Raw genomic sequence first — 16,329 nt, forward strand, 5'->3', positions numbered from 1 at the left:
CTCGATGAGCACCTGTCAGCACCTCCTTACCTCTGAGCTCCAGGGCTTGGGACCCCCGGTTCCAGGGGGCCCCTGTTGGGGACACGGGTGGCCCCCTCCTTCCTGACATCTCAGGAGAGGGAGGGGGCAACCATGTAGGGAGACCTCCTCAGCTCCCCCCGGGCTGTCTCTGGCATGTCGGCTCCTCCTCCTGCTTGCTGGCGGCACGGTCGGGGGCTCTTTGGGCAATCTTGATTCCAGCTTGCCCTTCATCCAGCCTGGCATTTTGCATGATGTACTCTGCATATAAGCTAAATAAGCAAGGTGACAATATACCGCTTTGATGTACTCCTTTCCAATTTTGGAACCAGTCCATTGATCCATGTCAGGTTCTAACTGTTGCTTCTTAACCTGCATACAGATTTCTCAGGAGGCAGGTCAGGTGGTCTGGTATTCCCAACTCCTGAAGAATTTTCCACAGTTTGTTGTGATCCACAGAGTCAAAGGCTTTGGTGTAGTCAATAAAGCAGAAGTGGATGTTTTTCTGGAACTCTCTTGCTTTTTTGATCATCCAATGGATGTTGGCAATTTGATCTCTGCTTTCTCTGGCTTTTCTTAATCCAGCTTGAACATCTGGAAGTTTGAGGTTCATGTACTGTTGAAGCCTGGCTTGCAGAATTTTGAGCATTACTTTGCTAGCATGTGAAATGAATGCAGTTGTGTGGTAGTTTGAACACACTTTGGCATTGCCTTTCTTTTGTACTGGAATGAAAACTGACCCTTTCCAATCCTGTGGCTACTGATGAGTTTTCCATATTTGCTGGCATATTGAATGCAGCACTTTCACAGTATCATCTTTTAGGATTTGCAATAGCTCTGCTAGAATTCCATCACATCCACTAGCTTTGTTCATAGTGATGCTTCCCAAGGTCCAGTTGACTTCTCACTCCAGGATATCTGGCTCTAGGTGAGTGATAAAACCATCATGTTATCTGGGTCATTAAGATTTTTTTGTACAGTTTTTCTGTGTATTCTTGCCACCTCTTCTTAATATCTTCTGTTTCTGTTAGGTCCATACCGTTTCTGTCCTTTATTGTGCCCATCTTTGCATGAAATGTTCCCTTGGTATCTCTAATTTTCTTGAAGAGATCTCTAGTCTCTCCCATTCTATTGTTTTACTCTATTTCTTTGCACTGATCATTAAGATGGCTTTCTTATCTCTCCTTGCTGTTCTTTGGAACTCTGTATTCAAATGGGTATATCTTTCTTTTTATTTTATTTTATTTTATTTTTTATTTTTAATTTTTTTGGGTATATCTTTCTTTTTCTACTTTGCCTTTAGCTTGTTCAGCTCATACAGAGATAGTCTGATGGTGCCCACCTGTGAATGGATGGGAAAAAGAAGAGATTAACACACTCCTTCCAAAGGCTGGCCCTTCCCAGAGATGTTTTGCGAGACTGAAGACCCTTTCTACTTACTGCTTCATTGCCTCTCCCTCTCTATTCTGCCTTTCCAGTTTTCAATATTTATTTATTTGGCTGCACCAGGTCTTCGTTGTGGCATACATACAAACTCTTATTTGCAGCACGTGGGATCCAGTTCCCTGCCCAGGGACCAAACCTAGGCCCCTGGCATTGGGAGCAGAGAGTTTTAGCCACTAGACCACCAGGGAAGTCCCTATTCTGCCTTTTGACATTAGTTCCTCATTGCTTCTCTCCCTCTGGCTCTATAAAAGAACCTGGCATCCAGACCCTGAGAAGATGGTTGCTATGCTATGCTAAGTCACTTCAGTCGTGTCCGACTCTGTGCGACCCCACAGACGGCAGCTCAACAGGCTCCCCCGTCCCTGGGATTCTCCAGGCAAGAACACTGGAGTGGGTTGCCATTTCCTTCTCCAATGCATGAAAGTGAAAAGTGAAAGTGAGGTCGCTCAGTCGTGTCTGACCCTCAGCGACCCCATTGACTGCAGCCCTCCAGGCTCCTCCGTCCATGGGATTTTCCAGGCAAGAGTACTGGAGTGGGGTGCCATTGCCTTCTCCGAGAAGATGGTTACTTTGAAACCATTAGTCTGCCATCTTCTTGCAGTCAGCCAGCTTTCTGAATAAAGTTGTATTCCTTGCCTCAACACCTCATCTCTTGTATTCACTGGCCTGTCATGGGTCGAGCAGAGTGTGGTTACACTTGGTAACACATTCAGTTGGCTTCACACAGCTGAGGGCTATGTGGTAGGTATCCTTTAAGAATCATTCTCAGGTTAGGTGTCCCCAGAATGCCAGTTTTCCTTTTGATCAAAAAAGAAAGAAAACAGGAAATTATGAGAAGCATTTAAATTGAGGACTTGTTTTGCATCTATCAAGTCATAGTAAAAACAAAATAAACAAGAAACCTCAAAATACATTCTTTCACCAAGACTGGGAACTTTTGGAAAACTAAAAAGTTAATGGACTGTTGATGGTGGTAGAAACGGTTACAGAGTTTTCTGGATGCATTACAGCAGCATACTTCAGTGGCTATAAAATTGTTCACACCCTGAAGTTCAATAATCCCTTTCATGGGAATCTGCCCTAAGGAAGCAATTAAACAGAAGCTAAAGCCTGTATAAATATATATATATATATGTGAAAGATATCCATTGTAAGCATGATTTATAAGAGTAAAAACCTGGAAAGAAACCAAATTCTCAACAATAAACAAATTGTTGAGTTAAAACACAAAGGCCAATGAAATAGTATGCAGCTATTAAAAATGATAATTACAAAGCACATGTATAAACATGAAAATGGTTATGATTTTTGCATATACACATAACTGAAAATACAAGATAGCATCCATCATAATTACATCTATGTGGAAAAATGTCATATAGGCCACGCTGGTAGATGATTTGGATGAATCAAAATAATTTTCTTAAGTAGCAAGGTTGTAAAGTGTTTTTCCTTTTAGAAATTTTATTTGAATGATATAGTAGATTATAGTTTTTTCTATTAAAGAAGTGATGTGTCATGTAGAGCCTTGCCAGTGGGCTCTGCCAAAGTGTAATTTAAAAAAAGTTAAAAATGTGATTCATATGACTGTAAAGTGAACATGTGTCAGATGTTTATTTAACTCATTAATGAGGAATCTAGTGGATAGTAAAGCTGATTCAAAGAGAATTTGTGGAATAGAGATTTATATAGTAGTCAGGAGGAGCCTTCTGGAATAAGTCAACCAAGAAACAAACTAGACAACAAACCTTTGGGGTAGTCTTCAATCATTTATGCTTTTATCAGGCAAAAATTGACAAATTAATATGTAGCTTCAGTTTAAGCCCTAATTAATTTTAAATAGTAAATTAAAGATATAGACCTTAGAGCAGCACTGTCCAACAGAAGCATAATGCAAGTTGCATATGCAATTTAAATTTTTCTATTAACTCTGTAAAAAAGTAAGAAGAGAAAGTGAAATTAATTTTAACATGTGTGTAGCCAAAATATTATCATTTCAATATGTAATCAATGTAAAAAATTTATTCTCTTGCTTAGTCTTCAAAATCTACTGTGTATCTAATACTCACATAAAGCTCTACTCAATTTGTATGCTACATATTCATTAGAATTGTTGATGTTGCATTTAGGTTTCATAAAATTTACAGTCAAAAGAGTTGTTCCAAGTCTAGTTAAAAACATACTGGGAATTCCCTGGTGACCCAGTGGTTAGGACTTGACATTTTCACTGTTTGAGGAACTAAGATCCTGCAAGGCTAGAACTTGCCTAGTGGTCCAGTGGTTTATACTCCTTGCTTCCAAAGCAGCGGGAGTGGATTCAGTCTCTAGTCGGGGAACTAAGTTTCCACATGCTGCACAGCAAGGCCAAATAGTAAAAAGTAAGTAAAAAATAACAAATGGAAACACAGATGTCGAGAATGGACTTACGGACACAGTGGGGAAAGGAGAGAGTGGAAAGAATGGAGAAAGTAGCATTGACGTATACACACTAGTATGTGTGAAACAGACAGTTGGTGAGATGATGATGCTGATGTTCAGCTGTTCAATCGTGTCTGACTGTTTGTGAGCCCATGGACTGTAGCAGGCCAGGCTACTCTGTCCTTCAGCATCTCCCAGAGCTTGCTCAAACTCATGTCCATTGAATCGGTGATGCCATCCAACCCTCTCGTCCTCTGCCGTCCCCTTCTCCTCCTGCCCTCAATCTTTTCCAGCATCAGGGTCTTTTGCTGGGAGTCGTCTTTCCATCAGGTGGCCAAAATAATGGAGCTTCAGCTTCAGCCCCAATCCTTCCAGTGGTTGAATCCTTCCAATTCATGGTTGATTTCCTTTAGGATTGACTAGTTTGATCTCCTTGCAGTCCAAGGGACTCTCAAGAGTCTTCTCCAACACCACAGTTCAAAAGCGTCAATTCTTCAGTGTTCAGCCTTCTTTATGGTCCAACTCTCAAATCCATTCATGACTTCTGGAAAAACCATAGCTTTGACTACACGGACCTTTCTTGGCAAAGTGATGTCTCTGCTTTTTAATACACTGTCTAGGTTTGTCATAGATTTTCTTCCAAGGACAAGCATCTTTTAATTTCATGGCTGCAGTCACCATCTGCAGTGATTTTGGAGCCCCCAAAAGTAAAGTTTCTCACTGTTTCCACTGTTTCCCCATCTATTTGCATGAAGTGATGGGACCTGATGCCATGATCTTAATTTTTTGAATGTTGAGTTTTAAGCCAGTTTTTTCACTCTCCTCTTTCACCTTCATCAAGACGCTCTTTGATTCCTCTTCACTTTCTGCTACAAGGGTGGTGTCATTTGCTTATCTGAGGTTATTGATATTTCTCTGGCAATCTTGATTCTAGCTTATCATTCATCCAGCCTAGCATTTCTCATGACATACTCTGCATTTAAGTTAAATTAGCAGGGTGACAATATATAGTCTTGATATACTCCTTTCCCAATTTGGAACCAGTCCATTGTTCCTTGTCCGCTTCTAACTGTTGCTTCTTGACCTGCTTATGGGTTTCGCAGGAGGCAGATAAGTTGGTCTGATATTCCCATCTCTTGAAGAATTTCCCAGTTTGTTGTATTCCTCGAAGTCAAAGGCTTTAGCATAGTCAATGAAGCGGAAGTAGATGTTTTTCTGGAATTCTCTTGTTTTTTCTATGATCCAAAGGATGTTGGCAATTTGATCTCTGGTTCCTCTGCCTTTTCTAAACTCAGCTTGAACATTTGGGAGTTCTCGGTTCACGTTCTGTTGAAGCCTTGCTTGAAGAATTTTGAGCATTACTTTGCTAGCATGTGAAATGAGTGCAATTGTATGGTAGTTGGAGCATTGTTTGGCATATATAGCTGGTGAGAAGTTGCTATATTAACATGAGGAACACAGCCTGGCACTCTGTGATGACATAGAAGGGTGTGGTGGTGGTGGTGGGGAGGGCAGGGAAGCTCAAGAAAGAGAGAATATATGTATAATTATAGTTGATTCACGTTGTTGTATGGCAGAAACCAACACATTATCAAGCAATTTTTCTCCAATTAAAAGATAAAAAAAAAAAAAAATAACAATAAGATGCCACAAGGTGTGTGGCTCAGCCAAAACCAAACAACTTCCCCAAACCTTACCTATGATACAAATAAAGGCAAAGACCTCTGTTATAAAAAAGTATATATATATATTATATGTATTTAAAAGTTTCCCAATAACTCTAGCTTTAACATTTAAATTAATTAAAATTAAATAAAATTAAACATTGGGTTGTGCTTGCTACATATTAGGTAGTCAGCAGACACCTGTGGCTGTGGTTGGAGTATTGGACAGCCTAGAAAGAAGGGTGAGATAATCCTTGGGGAGGCCTCTTGGGCCATGCTTGTATATGACCTTGAAACCACAAGCAGTCTTCCTTTCACCTTATTTGTGAGTTTTGGACAATTTTTATCAAGAGTTCTGAGGGTATATAAATTATCTTGATTTTTAAAAGCAGCTTTATTGAAATATAATCCACATACCATAAATGTATAGTTAAATATACAGTTTAACCATACATAAATGTATAGTTGAATGTTTTTTTTAGCATATTCACAGAATTGTGTCATCATCATCACAATCAAATTTAGGACATTTTTATCACCCCCAAAGAAACCCCATACCTGTTGCAGACACACCCCATTTCCCCAAACCCCCTCAGCCCTACGTAGCCACTAATTCTTTCTATGGATTTGACTATTCTTAATATTTCATATAAATGGTATAATATGTGTGTAATTGATGAGTAGGGAATGTATGTGGGTTACATCTTTGGATTCTAGCTACCACTCCTGCATTTATCAGTCATTTTAAAATTAGGTGGGGCCATCTGACTTGTGGACAATGGGCTGTTGGCAAAAATGACATATTTCATTTCCAGGCTAAAGCAAAGAAAAACCTGCAAGATACTTCAGATGTATTATTTCTTCTGCAACTAAGAAGGCCTCATGGTGTAATTACTGTGACTTGCTCCACAGATGATAATTATTTTGCATTTCCCCAGACCTGCAACTGACTTTGCATTAGCAAGCAATAAACCTGTGTTGTGATAAGCCACTTAATTTGGAGGCTGTTTGCTAGGGGAACATAGTGGACCTCATTCTGATGAAAACCTATTACTTATGTCCTTACTTCACCTCTAAACCCAGTACTGCTGCTGTTGCTGCAGCTTAGACTTCTCGTTGCCTGCCTCATCTACTGAGCCTACCTTCATGCCGTTGCTTATGACTTCTTTGGATAAACTTGTTTAATATAGCTTGGCTCTGGGATCTCCCATCCTTAGTGGCTGGTGTACCTGGCTTATTGGTCTTGGACTTCCCTCTTAGACCTGTTGTAGGGTCAGGTCATAGTGAACAGAGGGATCTGCCTCAGAGTTAAAAATTGAAGGTCCTCATGGCCTCAGTTAGGCTTAACTGCAAAAAACTGTAGGCAAAGGGCAGCTGACTAGAAATTTTTAATTTGAGGAGTGATTTGGGGAAAGAGACTAGAAGAATGATTTGATCATAAGAGCAGGGTATATGGCTCTGATTTTGTGATTGATAATTTAAAAAAAATACATATATTTGGTCTTCATCTCCATTTCTGGCACAGAGCTCTAAGACCTTAGGAGTTTCTTGAGTGATGAGAAGGATACAGGTATCTTCTGTTATGCAAATGAGGTGAAATTTGAGCCCCACCTAGGGATGGGGCCTGGTTGCAGGCAGAACCAACCATGTGATTAGGGGGTTGGAACTTTCACTCCCACCTCTCTTGACACTTAGGGAGGGGAGAGGGATTGGAGGTTGAATCAACCAGTGATTAATGATTTAGTCAATAAAGTCTGTGTAATGAAGCCTCCAAAACCCCCCAAAGGACAGGGTCCAGAGCTTCTGGGTTGGTGAATATGTGGAGATTTGAGACTAGCATTCTCAGAGAGGGTGTAGAAGTTCTGAGCCTTTCCCCCATACGTTGCTCTGTGTATTTCTTCTATCTGGCTCTTCTTGAGTTATATCCTTTCATAATAAACTGATCATCTAGAAAGTAAAATGTTTCTCTGAGTTCTGTAAGCTGTTCTAGCAAATTAATTGAACCCAAGGAAGGAGTCAGTGGAACCTCTCATCTATAGCCAGTAGGTCAGAAGCACAGATGACACTCTGGACTTGCAACTGATGTCTGAAGTGGGCAGAGGGGGAAGTCTTTTGAGACCGAGTCCTTAACCTTTTGCTAGATAGCATCAGAATTGTGTTTAATTGTAGGACACCCAGCTAGTGGTGCTTGGCAGTGTGGGGAAACCCTCTTCCCCTACTAGAATAGGGTGCAGAATTCTTTTTTTTTTTTGGTGCAGAATTCTTAATGGCAGAGGAGTGAGGCTGAAGAAAGGGAGATCAGTTAGGGAAATGGTAGTGTAACTGTTACTGCCAAAGTCGGTAACTAAATTTACATTATATAATGTTTTATAGCTGAACTTAGATCATGTATTATTAATCATCATAATTCTATAAAATAGTCATTGTTCTCTTTTTAGCTGGAATACCAAGGTTTAGGCATGCTGGTGATTTGCAGTTACTAATAGACAAAGCCAGTACATTCATCAGTTCATTCATACAATCTTATTTAATTCAAATCCCTTTTCAGAATCCTTCTAGGTGGGTCAGTGCTCCCAAAACTACATCCTGGCACACACAACAAGGATGATATTTTACATGGCATTACTGAGGGAGGTGTTCCTTGGTATTGCCAATAGAGGACATTCTAGTGGTGGGCATTATACCTAAAGTCTTTTGCTAAGATAATAACTGAAAATAGGAAAGCCATATAAATAATATTCAAATATAATTTTAATTTAAGTGAACATTTAAGTGGTTGTGAAATATGGTTTTGGCTTTTGTATCACCATAAAAAATTTACAGCCATCAAGATCTCTTGGGACACCTGTAACCTGTTTACACTCTACAAAGGCATTAAGTTACAGGAGCTGGGAAACTCTGGGCAATGCACCACCCTGTAAGCTGAGAACACAGGGATGAAGGAGACAGAATGATTACCCACAAGAATTATGTCTAATAGGCAGAACCCAACAAAACGACTTTACGATGTAGTTTAATAAATCTGATGACAGAAGTGTATCTAGGGTGCAACCTAACTCAGGCTAAGGGAGTGCAGGTATACTAACCATTTCTTTTCTTTCATTTTGTTTTTCTTTTTTCACAGAAGGAGGTGTTGGGACTCAGGGCAGGCTGCCCCCAGATATGCCAAAATGGCATATTGATTATTTTGAATGGGAGATACTTAAGGAAAGGCCAATGCAAGAGGAATGCCCTGGCCTTCCTCTCTGTCTCCTTGAAAGTAGAAAATAAATTTCCTATGTGAAAGGTACCCTCTCTGCACCTGAAGATATAAGGATACCCTTATCAACAGGGTTAGTGATACTGGGGTCAAGATGTATATATAAACAAACTTTGCTATTTGAGTAAACGCTGTAGATTCTTCATTAGTTAAGCACCCAAAGCCTATGTTTGTCTTATCAGTTCCTTGCAAATTTATTGTTTGTCTAAAAAGTCTAAAAAACTGCTTCATAGGTACCATTCCTGGGATCTCTGCACACACAAATTTGTTTTTTTCCCCTCTTGTTGATTTGTCTTGTGTGAATTTAATTACTAGACCAGCCAGAATAACTTGAGAAGGGTAAGGGAAAGTTTCTCCCTCCCCAACAGTAGCATTTATTTGAGGCTTAACATGAAATTTTACAAATAAAATTTATATAGACACTCCACATTCAGTCATAAGGCAGATAACAAATGACAAGTAAAAACAAAGAAAATCAATTGGTGACTATGAAACTGTGTAACTGAAATTGGGACTTGAACCAACGAGGCTGGGACTCAAATCCAGCCAAAACTCACAGTCTTCCTACTGAGATCATATACCTAGCTTCAGCATTTAATTAAGCCCAGTTCTTTAATATCTCATTACAGAAAGAATTCAGTGAGAAACAAAGTGACAGGCAAGAAGTGGTTTTATTTAGATAGAAACATACTCAACAGAGTTGTGCTATCTCAGAAGGTAGAGAGGCCTCGAAATATGGCATGGTTAGTTTTATGGGCTGAGTAGTTTCATAAGCTAATGAGTGGGAGAGTTATTTCAACTCTTTTGAGGAAGGGGTAGGGATTTCCAGGAACTGGGCCACCACCCACCTTTTGACCTTTGATGGTTGACCTCAGTATGGTCATGGCACTGGTCAGTCAGTTCAATCGCTCAGTCATGTCTGACCCTTTGGAACCCCATGGACTGCAGTACACCAGGCTTCCCTGCCCATCACCAACTCACAAAGCTTGCTCAAACTCACATTGATAGAGTGGGTGATGCCATCCAACCATCTCACTCTCTGTCGTCCCCTTCTCCTCATGCCTTCAATCTTTCCCAGCATCAGGATCTTTTCCAATGAGTCAATTCTTCACATCAGGTGGCCAAAGTATTGGAGCTTCAGCTTCAACATCAGTCCTTCCAATGAATATTCAGGACTGATTTCCTTTAGGATTGACTGGTTTGATCTCCTTGCAGTCCAAGGGACCCTCAAGTCTTCTCCAGCACCACAGTTCAAAAGCATCAGTTCTTTGGCACTCAGCTTTCACCAACTCTCACATCCATACATGACTACTGGAAAAACCATAGCTTTGACTAGACAGACCTTTGTCAGCAAAGTAATATCTCTGCTTTTTAATATGCTGTCTAGGTTGGTCATAGCTTTTCTTCCAAAGAGCAAGCATCTTTTAATTTTATGGCTACAGTCACCATCTGCATTGACTTTGGAGTTCCCCAAAATCAAACCTCTCACTGTTTCTTTTGTTTCCCCATCTATATACCATGAAGTGATGGGACCAGATGCCATGATCTTCATTTTTTGAATGTTGAGTTTTAAGCCAACTTTTTCACTCTCCTCTTTCACTTTTATCAAGAGACTCTTTAGTTTCTCTTCACTTTCTGACATAATGGTGGTGTCATCTGTATATCTGCAGTTATTGATATTTCTCCCGGCCATCTTGATTCCAGCTTGTGCTTCATCCAGCCTGGCATTTTGGGTGATGTACTCTGAATATAAGTTAAATAAGTGGGGTGACAATATACAGCCTTGATGTACTCCTTATCCAATCTGGAACTAGACTGTTGTTCCATGCCCAGTTCTAACTGTTGCTTCCTGATATGCATACAGATTTCTCAAGAGGCAGGTCAGGTGGTCTGGTATTCCCATCTCTTGAAGAATTTTCCACAGTTTGTTGTGATCCACACAAAGGCCTTTGTGTAGTCAATAAAGCAGATGTTTTTCTGGAACTTTCTTGCTTTTTTGATCATCCAATGGATGTTGGCAATTTGATCTCTGGTTCCTCTGCCTTTTCTAAATCCAGCTTGTACATCTGGAAGTTCATGGTTCATGTACTGTTGAAGCCTGGCTTGCAGAATTTTGGGCATTACTTTGCTAGCATATTAGGTGAGTGCAATTGTGCGGTAGTTTGAACATATTTTGGCATTGCCTTTCTTCTGTATTGGAATGAAAACTGACATTTTCCAGGCCTGTGGCCACTGCTGACTTTTCCAAATTTGCTGGCACATTGAGTGCAGCACTTTCACAGCATTATCTTTTAGGATTTGAAATAGCTCAGCTAGAATTCCATCACCTCCACTAACTTTGTGATGCTTCCCAAGGTCCATTTGACTTCTCACTCCAGGCATGTTTGGCTGTCTGTAAGTGATCAAACCATCATGGTTATCTGGGTCATTAAGATCTTTTTTGTACAGTTCTTTTGTGTATTCTTGCTACCTCTTCTTAATATCTTCTGCTTCTGTTAGGTCCATATTGTTTCTGTCCTTTATTGTGTCCATCTTTGCATGAAATGTTCCCTTGGTATCTCTAATTTTCTTGAGGAGATCTCTAGTCTTTCCCATTCTATTGTTTTCCTCTATTTCTTTGCATTGATCACTGAAGAAGGCTTTCTTATCTCTTCTTGCTATTCTTTGGAACTCTGCATTCAGATGGGTATATCTTTCCTTTTGTCCTTTGCTTTTGGTTTCTCTTCTTTTTCAACTATTTGTAAGGCCTCCTCAGACAAACATTTTGCCTTCTTGCATTTCTTTTTCTTGGGGATGGTTTTGATCACCGCCTCGTGTAAAGTGCTATGAACCTCCATCCATAGTTCTTCAGGCACTCTATCAGATCTATTCCCTTGAATCTATTTGTCACTTCCACTGTATAATTATAAGGGATTTGATTTAGGTCATATCTGAATGGTCTAGTGGTTTTCCCTGGTAGGTATGTCATTTAGCTTGCTGATCTGTTACAATGAACATATACTGAAGGCTCAAGGCCTAGTGGAAGTCAGTTTGTCTTCCATCTTGGACCTGTTTGGTTCTAATCAGCTTATGTCATGTCCTCAGGCTTTGTCACTCTTTTAAAGAATGTGCTTTGCCCCCTTCCCTCCTGTTTCAATTATAAACAGTGGGACATAGTTTTGTCTTGTACCATAGAAAATCTTTTACAAAATAATCATTTTAAATCAACAGAAGGCCAATCATTAATAGCTTAGCACTACTCTTGTTTTTTTCTGATGCCCCCACTAGTATGGCTGGAAATCATTTTGGTGATTGTCTCCTGCTTGAGATGCATTGCCATACGCGCTCTGTTTGCCAATATCTGCGTATTCTAGTCCATATCCAGATTTCCCATAGTTCTACGCAGTATCTTCATGCCACCCATAGCCACTATAGTTTTGATCACCACTGTAGGCACTAAGCAAGGTTCTGAGACTCATTCCTGTGTGTGTGTGTATAGGCTTCCCCATACCAACAAGCAATATTTGGATGCCACAGAGTGTCTGAGCATTTGACTCAATTTTGACACTACCTGCCCGGAGATAGAATCAGATTCCACAGGTAAAGTGCTCAGTCCCACAAGCTGTAGTTGTTTGGTCTCTAAGTCTTATCTGACTCTGTGACCCCATGGACTGCAGCAAGCCAGGCTTCCCTGTCCTTCACTATTTCCCAGAGTTTGCTAAGATTCATGTCCTTTGAGTAGGTGATGCTATCTAACCATCTTACCCTCTGCCGCCCTCTTCTCCTTTTGCATTCAGTCTTTCCCAGCATCAGGGTGGGGGGCCATAAAGGGCAGAAACCAGGGTCAATCAGGAGGCAGAGACATTGAGGGAAAATCGTATGCAAGAGCTCTTATTGTGGTTTCCACAGGAAGAGGTAAAGCAGGATAAGCAGATTTCAGGTTGGCTAGTTTGAATAATTTCAGCGGGCTCTGGGGCACAGGGGCTATCTCTAGTTGTCTGGCTCCTGATCCTTGGTGACTGGGGCAGGTTGATAGTGTCCTGGAATGTGAGACCCTAACAGACAGAAGGCTGAGGGTACGAGCTCTGTATTGGTTGGTTTGCACATGACAGGAAAGTTCACAGGCGAGTTGTTTGCTACCCTTAGAAATTAGCTAACCCTGGCAGGGATAGTTCCTGCAGGGGATGTAAGGCCCCAAGAAGTCAAAATATTAAAAAATTCAAGGAATGGGCCTTTCTGCCATCATTTTAAATTCAGGCCCATAAAATGCACCATCATCACCGCTGCCTGGACTCAGGCTGAGCTGGTGCTGCACCCCCACCATGCAGCATGTAAGCAAGTATGATGACCCAGAAGCATTTGCAGAGGGCTACAAGATCAACATCAGTAAGGATCAGCAGGATGATAGTATAATGTTTATTGGAGCCTTGAGTTGGTATATAAGCAAGAAAGACCTGACTGAATACTTATCTCACTTGATAAGCTGTAGACTGCATAATCAAAACAGAGCCAATTACTTGAAGATCAAGAGGACCTGGATTTGTGCTTTTCAAAGATGCTGCTAGTGTTAATAAGACTTTGGAAGACAAAGAACACTAACTAGATGGCAAATTGATAGACCCACCAAAAGTTAATACTTTAAGAGTATTAACTTAAGAGGCAAAAAATCTCCTAAAAAGATTTTTGTGGGTAGGTTGAGCCCAGATACTTCTGAAGAACAAATTAAAGAATACTTTGGAGATTTAGGAGGGGTTGAAATATTGAACTCCCCATGGATTCAAAAATAAATGAAAAAATGAGGATTTGTTTTATCACATATACAGATGAAGAGCCAGTAAAGAAATTGTTAGAAAGCACATATCATCAAATTGGTTCTGTGACACGTAAATTAAAATAAAAAAGCACAACCCAAAGAGATGTACAAGCATCAATAGCAATGGGGGGAAGGGGAGCTGCAGCTGGTGGACCAGGTGGAACTAGGATCATGGTGGACATCAGGGTCAAACCCCAAACCAAATATTAAGATGAAAGATATGGAAGTTACAAGAGTGCCTATGACATTGTGGTTTATTAAAAAATATATCTGGTCATTCAGGTGATAATCAGAATATATGAGAAATATATATTTGGTCTTCATCCATAGTTCCTGTCTTACAGTTTCCTAAACCCTTGGAGTTCATTGAGTGATAAGAGCACTGAGATAACGTTTGGTCTCTTGTCCTCAGTTCCTGAAAATGCTTCAGGGAAAGCCAAAACAATCTTGAGGAAGGAAAAACAGAGCTAGAGGAATCAGGCTCCCTGACTTCAGACTATCCTACAAAGCTATAGTTGTCAAAACAGTGTGGTACTGTCACAAAAATAGAAATATAGATCAATGGAACAAGATCAAGAGCCCAGAAATAAACCCATGCACCCATGGTCAATTAATCTATGATGAAGGAGGCATGACTATGCAATTTTGAAAAGACAGTCTCTTCAACAAATGGTGGTGGGAAAACTGGACTGAAACATGGGGAAAAAATCAAATTAGATCATTCTTTATACCATACAAAAAATAAGCTCACAATGGATTAAAGACCTAAAGTTGAGACTGAACACTAAAACTCTTAGAGGAAAACATAGGCAGAGCACTCCTAACATAGATGGCAGCAGTATCCTTTTTGATCTACTTTCTAGAATAATGGAAACAAGAAACAAGAATAAATAAGTGGGACTTAATTAAGCCTAAAAGCTTTGGCACAGTAAAGAAAACCAGAAACAAAACAAAAGACAACCCACAGACTTGGAGTAAATATTTTCAAATGGTGTGATTGATGAGGGGTTAGTCTCCAAAATCTACTAACAGCCCATGAAGCTTCATATCATCAAAACAAACAATCCAATCAAAAAATGGGCAGAAACCCAAAATAGACATTTCTCCAAAGAATACATACAGACGGCCAAGAGACACACGAAAAGAGGTTCAACATTGCTAGTTATTCAGTTCAGTCGTTCAGTTGTGTCCGACTCTTTGCAACTCCACGAATTGCAGCACACCAGGCCTCCCTGTCCATCACCAACTCCTGGAGTTGACTCAAACTCACGTCCATCGAGTCGGTGATGCCATCCAGCCATCTCATCCTCTGTCATCCCCTTCTCCTCCTGCCCCCAATCCCTCCCAGCATCAGAGTCTTTTCCAATGAGTCAACTCTTCACATGAGGTGGCCAAAGTACTGGAGTTTCAACTTTAGCATCATTCTTTCCAAAGAACACCCAGGGCTGATCTCCTTCAGAATGGACTGATTGGATCTCCTTGCAGTCCAAGGGACTCTCAAGAGTCTTCTCCAACACCACAGTTCAAAAGCATCAATTCTTCGGCGCTCAGCTTTCTTCACAATCCAACTCTCACATCCATACATGACCATTGGAAAAACCATAGCCTTGACTAGATGGACTTTAGTTGGCAAAGTAATGCCTCTGCTTTTGAATATGCTATCTAGGTTGGCCATAACTTTCCTTCCAAGGAGTAAGTGTCTTTTAATTTCCTGGCTGCAATCACCATCTGCAGTGATTTTGGAGCCCCCCAAAAATAACGTCTGACACTGTTTCCACTGTTTCCCCATCTATTTCCCATGAAGTAATGGGACTGGATGCCATGATCTTAGTTTTCTGAATGTTGAGCTTTAAGCCAACTTTTTCACTCTCCTCTTTCATTTTCATCAAGAGGCTTTTTACTTCCTCTTCACTTTCTGCTAGTTATTAGAGAAATGCAAATCAAAACTACAATGAGATATCAACTCACACCAGTAAAATGGCTATCATCAAAAAATTCACAAACATTAAGTGCTGAAGAGGGTGTGGAGAGAAGAGAATCCTCCTGCACTGTTGGTGGGAATGTAAATTGGTATAGCTACTATGGAGAATAGTATGGAGGTTCCTTAAAAAAGCTAAAAAAGCTAGAGTTACCACATGACTCTGCAACCCCACTCCTGGGTATACATCTGGAGGAAAACATGGTCTGGAAGGATACATGCACCCCAGTGTTTATTGCAATATGTTTACAGTAGCCAAGGCATGGAAGAAACCTAAATTCCCATTGATAAAGGAATGGATAAGGAAGAAGTGGTACATGTATACAGTGGAATATTACGCAGCCATTAAAAAGAATGAAGTAATGCCATTTGCAACAACATGGATGTACCTAGAGATTGTGATATTGAGTGACAGAGAATTAAGTCAGACAGAGAAAAAAAAGTATGATATCCCATATCCCTTATATATAGAATCTAAAAAGAAATGATACAAATACACTTATATACAAAAATAGAAATAGACTCACAGACTTAAAGAACAAATTTATGGTTACCAGGGGGGAAGGGTGGAGGGAAGGGATAGTTAGGGAGGTTTGGAGATCAGTATGTATAACAATGACCCAGCTGGCTGTTTACATTAAAATGAAGTAAAATGAAGTCAGTCTCCATCTTCAGCTTCAACATGTTGTACTTTGTTAGTAGCAGTCAGATTGGTTATGCTATATACAAGAGCATTTACTGTATATATTCTATG

General features: G+C 40.2%; 1 pseudogene; it reads left to right on the forward strand.

Moving 5' to 3' along the window:
• Nucleotides 1-13,106: 13,106 nt before the first annotated feature.
• Nucleotides 13,107-13,681, forward strand: LOC109556673 (heterogeneous nuclear ribonucleoprotein D-like pseudogene; annotated as a pseudogene).
• The last annotated feature ends 2,648 nt before the right edge of the window (nucleotides 13,682-16,329 follow it).

This window comes from Bos indicus, chromosome 3 (genome assembly GCF_029378745.1).
Source record: "Bos indicus isolate NIAB-ARS_2022 breed Sahiwal x Tharparkar chromosome 3, NIAB-ARS_B.indTharparkar_mat_pri_1.0, whole genome shotgun sequence".
In the NCBI taxonomy this organism is placed as follows: Eukaryota; Metazoa; Chordata; class Mammalia; order Artiodactyla; family Bovidae; genus Bos; species Bos indicus.